The sequence below is a fragment of the Giraffa tippelskirchi genome, chromosome 8 (genome assembly GCF_054371585.1).
Source record: "Giraffa tippelskirchi isolate mGirTip1 chromosome 8, T2T-mGirTip1v1.2.pri, whole genome shotgun sequence".
NCBI classification, from domain to species: Eukaryota; Metazoa; Chordata; class Mammalia; order Artiodactyla; family Giraffidae; genus Giraffa; species Giraffa tippelskirchi.
Window position 1 is genome coordinate 123,299,099 of NC_137282.1, and position 6,000 is coordinate 123,305,098.

The following is a 6,000-nucleotide window of genomic DNA, read 5'->3' on the forward strand; positions in this document are numbered from 1 at the left end:
TCTCTCTCTCTTTCTCTCTCTCACACATATACACGCAGAGACAAAACCACACACACACACCATCGCTGTCCCAGGATTGAAGACAACAGTCAGATTAAACTAACAAGACTTCAGGAAAAAGGATTCAAAGATGGAAGTCTTTACTTTCTGAATATTAGAATCCCATGTGTGTTTCTCACATCAGAAAGGAGTTCTGGATTTAAGTTTTCCTATGTCTTTGTAGCTTAATCAAAGCAATGAGGTTTCACACCATCGCTCACTCCTCCCGCAACCCCAGCAGCTTAGCTGTTGTAGTTGTGTTGACATGACAAATCACTTTGCCCCCAAAGTCACAGCTCCACGCCCTTTAAGACAGCAAGCCTGGGATATACTTTCAGCTTTACTGGTAGAAAATGAAACACGTTCCAAGGCAGCCGTGCCCTTATACAGAAAGAAAGCTTACCTTTCAACTGCCTTGGAAGCAGCCAGCAGGACAGTCATCCGTCAGGGAGGTCACCGGCCACATTCCCCGAGCAGCTGACCCTGTCAGTCTTTGGAAAATACTGTTTACTCTGTAACTAAAGTTGGATCCTGGGCACAAGTCACCAAAATGAAATTTTAAGAGTTAGGCGTAAACCTCATCCCCATTGAGACCTCTTCATGAAAACAGGAGCTGTGAAGTTTCCCTAGATGATTTCTCGATAAGAATTCTCAGCAACTGTAGAGATCTGGAGTCCAACGTTGAAAAGTTTCACAATATAGCCAATTATCTGATTTTTAGTGTACTGATGAAAATTCTTTAAGCTTCCTTATGGACATAAGTGACAGATGAGGAAAAGGTTACTGAAAATAGAGTTTCTCTTCTGTTTGTTTCAATTGGATTTTTTAAAGTAAGATTGAAAGTCCTCCTGAAATGAAATGCCAATTGATCCAGAGAAAGTAGGTCAGAATTAGACAAGGGGTGGCCTGTGGAAGGCTGAACAAACCCCACAAGTGGGTGGGGCACTTGCCCTGAGATCCAGCCTCCAGGAAACACCCAAAGAGCAGACTGTTGGTTCACAAACTAGCCTTAACATGGAGGGCGAGGAGAAAGAGGCAGATACTCCAGACTGGCGGGTGGCAGGTTTAATCAGTGAGAGAACTTATATCCAAGGCTTGTCTTTGGTGACCACACAATGAGTAGCTCTCCACACCTGTCCACCCACCAGAATCTTAAAAGTTTCCCTAGAGGTCAAGCTGGGTTCAATCACGTGCTCCATTCAGATGGTCTCAACAACTCAAAGCTCATTCCAGGCTGTGTCCTTCAAATCTTTTCTCCCATGGAAGTTGTGGTCAGAATGTACATTTCAAAGAGAGGGGAGAAGGGAGTGACCTCTGATGACCTGCATCCAGCTCGTCAATTGACTTCTGGTCACATCCTCTCAATGACCACCCCCAACACAGACCTTAGCAACACCTCCCTCATTTCCCACAAAATTTTCCCCTAATTACTCCCAATAGAAGCAAGTCCACATTACCTCAAAACCTGCTAATTTTGCATCCAGCCTGCACACCAGGTTATTCAACCTTGGCCTCTGGTCCTTCTGGAGGATGTTTTTAAACCACCTCCCAAGAGACTCAGTTTGCCAAACAAATTATAAATCACTTATTTGATATTCTGTGAAAAATATATCATTTCAGGTTGGCCTTGTCATCCCATCAAGTATATCATCCCACTCTGCATTCTACAACAAATAACATTTTTAAAAGAAAAAAATCACAGCCATCTATTTGTCATTTGGAATTCTTCACATCAGTACTGGCTTCCATTATTTCCACTGATTAAATTGATTTATGTTGTCAATTTCTAAGTGAATACTCATGTAAACGGCAGTGTTATTAATATTTTAAGGCACTGTTTCCTCCTTTTTCAGCTAGTTCAATAATTTGACAATGATTGGAGGCACAGAAGATCACGGCACTGTGCTGGGGCCGACAGCTTCCCGGATGGACCGCGCCATCTACTGTCAGGAGCTTGGAGAGAAGCGAACAGAATTCTGTACAGCAACACACCAAAGCAGGCTGAGCCTGAGAAGTGCTGAATTCGGAGAGTGAATGATGTGCGTTGAGAGCCAAAGAAGGAGGCCACTTTGGCTACGGACCCTGGAGGCGCTTCCACGAAGACTGGAGCTGGGTCACCCTAGTCCTTGCTACTAAAAGTAGTCTTTGAACAGCAACACGGACCTCACGTGGGAGCTTGTGAAAAATTCAGAATCTTGGATGCCAGGCCAGACCTACAGAGTCAGAATCAGTCATTTTGACAAGACCCCCCAGATGATTCCCGTGGGCATTAAAGTTTGAGAACCACTGATCTCACTACTTTGGGAATTGATAGAGATACATGGGTGTATTGCTCTTCATCCTGTTCATGGTGCCAACTGTCTTTCTGTTCACACTGTCCACACTATTCGCTGAGCCCAGGGTAGGCAAGGAGTGAGCCAAGAGGCCGGAAGAAGAGCCGCGGAGCTGTAGGAGCTGCAGACGCGTTTATTCTCTTCCGGCTGACGCAGCAGCCCTAACAGTATTCTCTTCCGGCTGACGCAGCAGCCGTAGCATTCACGCTATATTCTCACCGCTCATGGCCAACCCGAGGGACACAAGCCGTGACGCAGCAGTAATTCGCGCTGCTTTTTGGGTGGCGCTCTTATCTCCCTACAGCACAGAGTGACTCACGACAGTGCGCAGTGCTATAAATGAGCTCAGCTGTTAGTCATTATTCACAAAATGTGGGGCGAGAGCGAGAGGCCAAGGGGCAGGAGAGCCTGACACGCCATCTTGGCTAGTTTGCTCTTTCCCTACAAAGGGTAACGTAATAGAGGCCAGACTATGAAAGGGTGCTTGAGGAGAGGCAGGTAGGCATGGAGGATTTACAGAGTACATAGGAGGATTTATGTCTGCTACCTAACAGTAGAAATAAAAACTCCACGACCACTTACTATGAGCCAGTGATTGTGCTGAGTGACTGATGCAATGCTGTCTCATTTCATGCTTTCAACAACCCGGTGAGGACGCTACATCAATTTTCAGATGAGGAAGCTGAGACTTACAGAGGTTGAGTAACTTCTCAAGTCCACACAGAAAAAAACACAGCCAGGCTTCCCCCTGAGCCAGAGCTCTAGGCCTCGGATTCTCTGGACCAGCCGTGAATCCTCGCCAATGTCTTCCTGAAAAACGTTCCCTGAAGAGCAACCAAAGGGCCTGCATCTGACAGGTAGTGCATCCAAGGAAGCCCAAGCTCTATCCCTCCATACTTCCGTATCCCTCCATCCTGATAAAATCAGGAGAGAAGACCAACAAGATTGTTCTGGTGATTAAGGTAATTGTTTTTTCGCTGAAAATTTAACTTTTAAAACGTTTTATTAACAAGTTCATACACACTGTAGAAAATCTGGAAAATACGAAGTACAAAAAGGAAAATTTTAATTTTTTTAAAGCTGCAACTCAGTTATACCCCAGTTAATGGTAAAGTACATTTCTTTCCAGGTTTTTCTTTATATAGTTAGGATTTTTAATATAATTAGAATGGGAACTGGTGTTTTTATTGAATAAATACATTATGAATAATGTCTCCTATCATTAATGCTTTTATCCTTGAGCATTTCTAACGGTTGGGTGTTGGCAAACATAATTTTTGTCTGTCTGGCCAAGATCCAGGGACAAAGGTCAGGCAATGACATTGGTGAGAACCGCCAGATATAACCCACCTTAATGGATGTCTCTCTTCTTTATCATTTTAAAAATGAAATTGGTCACATTAAGTTTGCTTAAAATAACAAAATAACCATAGGTTAGAAGCAAATGAAATTATCATACTTCCCCAAAATTAGAAAAATAGGACCATTAGAAATACTGTACTTGTATGGCCATGAATGATGTGGCTTCTCATTTATTGCAAGCAGCAAATCAACAAGGGCTCTTGATAAAATATCTGTTGTTTTTTAAAAATACATCAATTATTATGTTTGCTGTAAAAATATTTTAGTAATAGTGCATAATCACTTTGGATAATTTTTAAATATCCCAAAGTAGAGACATCTTACTGACATAGACTTCATTCCAGCTAAAATCTGAAAGTATACCATGCACGGGTATTTAGTACATACACAGTGTTTGAAAGTATACCATTTGAAAGTATACCATGCATGGGTATTTAGTACATTCACAGTGTTATGAATCACCCCCAAAGGAGACTGCATGTCCATTAGCAGCCTCTCCCACAGCCCCTCACACCCCTTAGTCTATTTACTGTCTGTATGGATTTGCTTATTCTGGAAGTTTCAATAAACAGAATTATACAATTTTTAAAATTGTGAGAAAAATAATAATAATATGAATAATATAAGGACACAAGAATATCTTACGGCATTCAGCCAGGCCTTATGAGGGCTAGAACCAGAAACTAAGAAGTCATCGAAACAAGTTTTTCTCTGGGGTCCACGATCTTTTGTTTTTACTTTCTTCATATTTCTGCTATCTTCCTATTTCTGCTTTCTTCCTATTTTTCTGAAAATTTGCTTTCTTTCTACAAGCAGGGGAAGATGCCTGTACCCCCCAAGCATGTCCCTCAGTCCAGGGCATGCATACCAACTGACTTGCTTTCTCTGAATTCCCAAGTGTAAATACCCTGGAGAGAAAATCCATCTCCCCACCTGGAATCAGATGACCACCATGATCCAATCTGGTTTGGATAACAGAACACAGAGAAGGAAGGAGCTGGGGCAAGTTCACCTGTTCTCAGAGGAGCGAGAAGAGGAGATACAATCAAGGGGATGCACTTAAATTTGGAAAAACAGAAACAATAATATTTGGTGGATTTTTCTCTTTTTTCTATTCTTAGATTTAATATTTCCTTCCAGGCTTTTTCTCTATACAGGAAATTGTAATTGCAAAAATAATGTATTAATTTTAGACCTAAACAGAGTAATTTTTTATCTTACTATAAAATCTTGAAAAGCATCTTTATATCAACAAGTAAAGCTGCAGTTAGTGAATATGCCACACGTCACTAACCACCCTCATGTTGGAAGCTTGGCTTGTTTCTAGTTTGCCATGATTTCAAAAAAAAAATGAGACATGCATCTTGGTGTGCCAAAAACTGTTTCTCTATTTTAAATTATTTCCTTAAAGTTGCTTTCCTGAGGCTGAGTTTTGCCAGATTAAAGAAAACAGGTAAATCATCCAAATTCTTGGTAGAGATTGCCAAATTTCTTTCCTAAAGGGTTACATAAATGTGCTTTCCATAGCTTCACAAGCATGAAGTATCAGCATATTTCAAAATTTGCCATAGTGGAAACTTCAAAAAGACATAACATTCACTCGTGTTCTTAAGGTAATATGAGTGCAAATGGCTTCTTCTATATGATTGTGAGACACAACCACCACCCATTGTTCAGCTAGTATCAGGCCTCCTTGGGTAGCCAGGAATGAACATGGCAGTCTTCCTCTATACCTCTCTTCATTCATCCACTTGTTAGCTTCTGGTAGTGGTTTAGTCGCTGAGTTGTGTCCAACTCTTGCGGCCCCATGGGCTGTAGCCTGTGAGGCTCCTCTGTCCATGGGATTCTCCAAGCAAGAATACTGGAGTGGATTGCCATTTCTTTCTCCTGTTAGCTTCTGAGCACTGTGCAAAACTTGGAAATAAAATATTGATACATAGACCTTGTGCCTAAGGGGATTGCTATGCAAAGAACAAGAAAGATAATAATTACTCAGCTGCCCTACAGAGCTTTGGAAACCCTTGGTGATGTTTATCCAATAGGTCCTCTGGCCAGTCCTGGTCCAGATCTACACTCAAGAAAGCCCAAGGAATGGGGGTAAGTAGTGCTCTGAATGCATCCCAGCCCCAAGCTCAGGCCCACCAAGCACACATGTGCTTAACTGAAAGAAGAATGCCTCTTTAAAAATACACCTTATTCCGATGATCAAAATGGTAAGCTCAACTACAACATCTGCGGCAGACAAAACCTACACTCAATAGTAGAC

The 6,000-nt window shown here is 41.9% G+C and overlaps 1 protein-coding gene and 1 long non-coding RNA gene across 2 annotated transcripts in view; one reads left to right on the forward strand and one right to left on the reverse strand.

Annotated features, from left to right (window-relative positions):
- The window catches only part of MLIP (muscular LMNA interacting protein), a 277,308-nt gene extending 274,202 nt beyond the window's left edge, over positions 1–3,106 (reverse strand). The window contains exon 1 of the mRNA XM_081519837.1: positions 443–3,106. The gene's annotated coding sequence lies outside the window, so the exon portion shown is untranslated. The remainder of the gene's footprint in view (positions 1–442) is intronic.
- On the forward strand, positions 2,462–5,673 carry LOC145517424 (uncharacterized). Its single transcript, XR_014062032.1, has 2 exons — positions 2,462–3,334; positions 4,551–5,673. It is a non-coding gene; the product is annotated as an uncharacterized LOC145517424 (long non-coding RNA).
- The last annotated feature ends 327 nt before the right edge of the window (positions 5,674–6,000 follow it).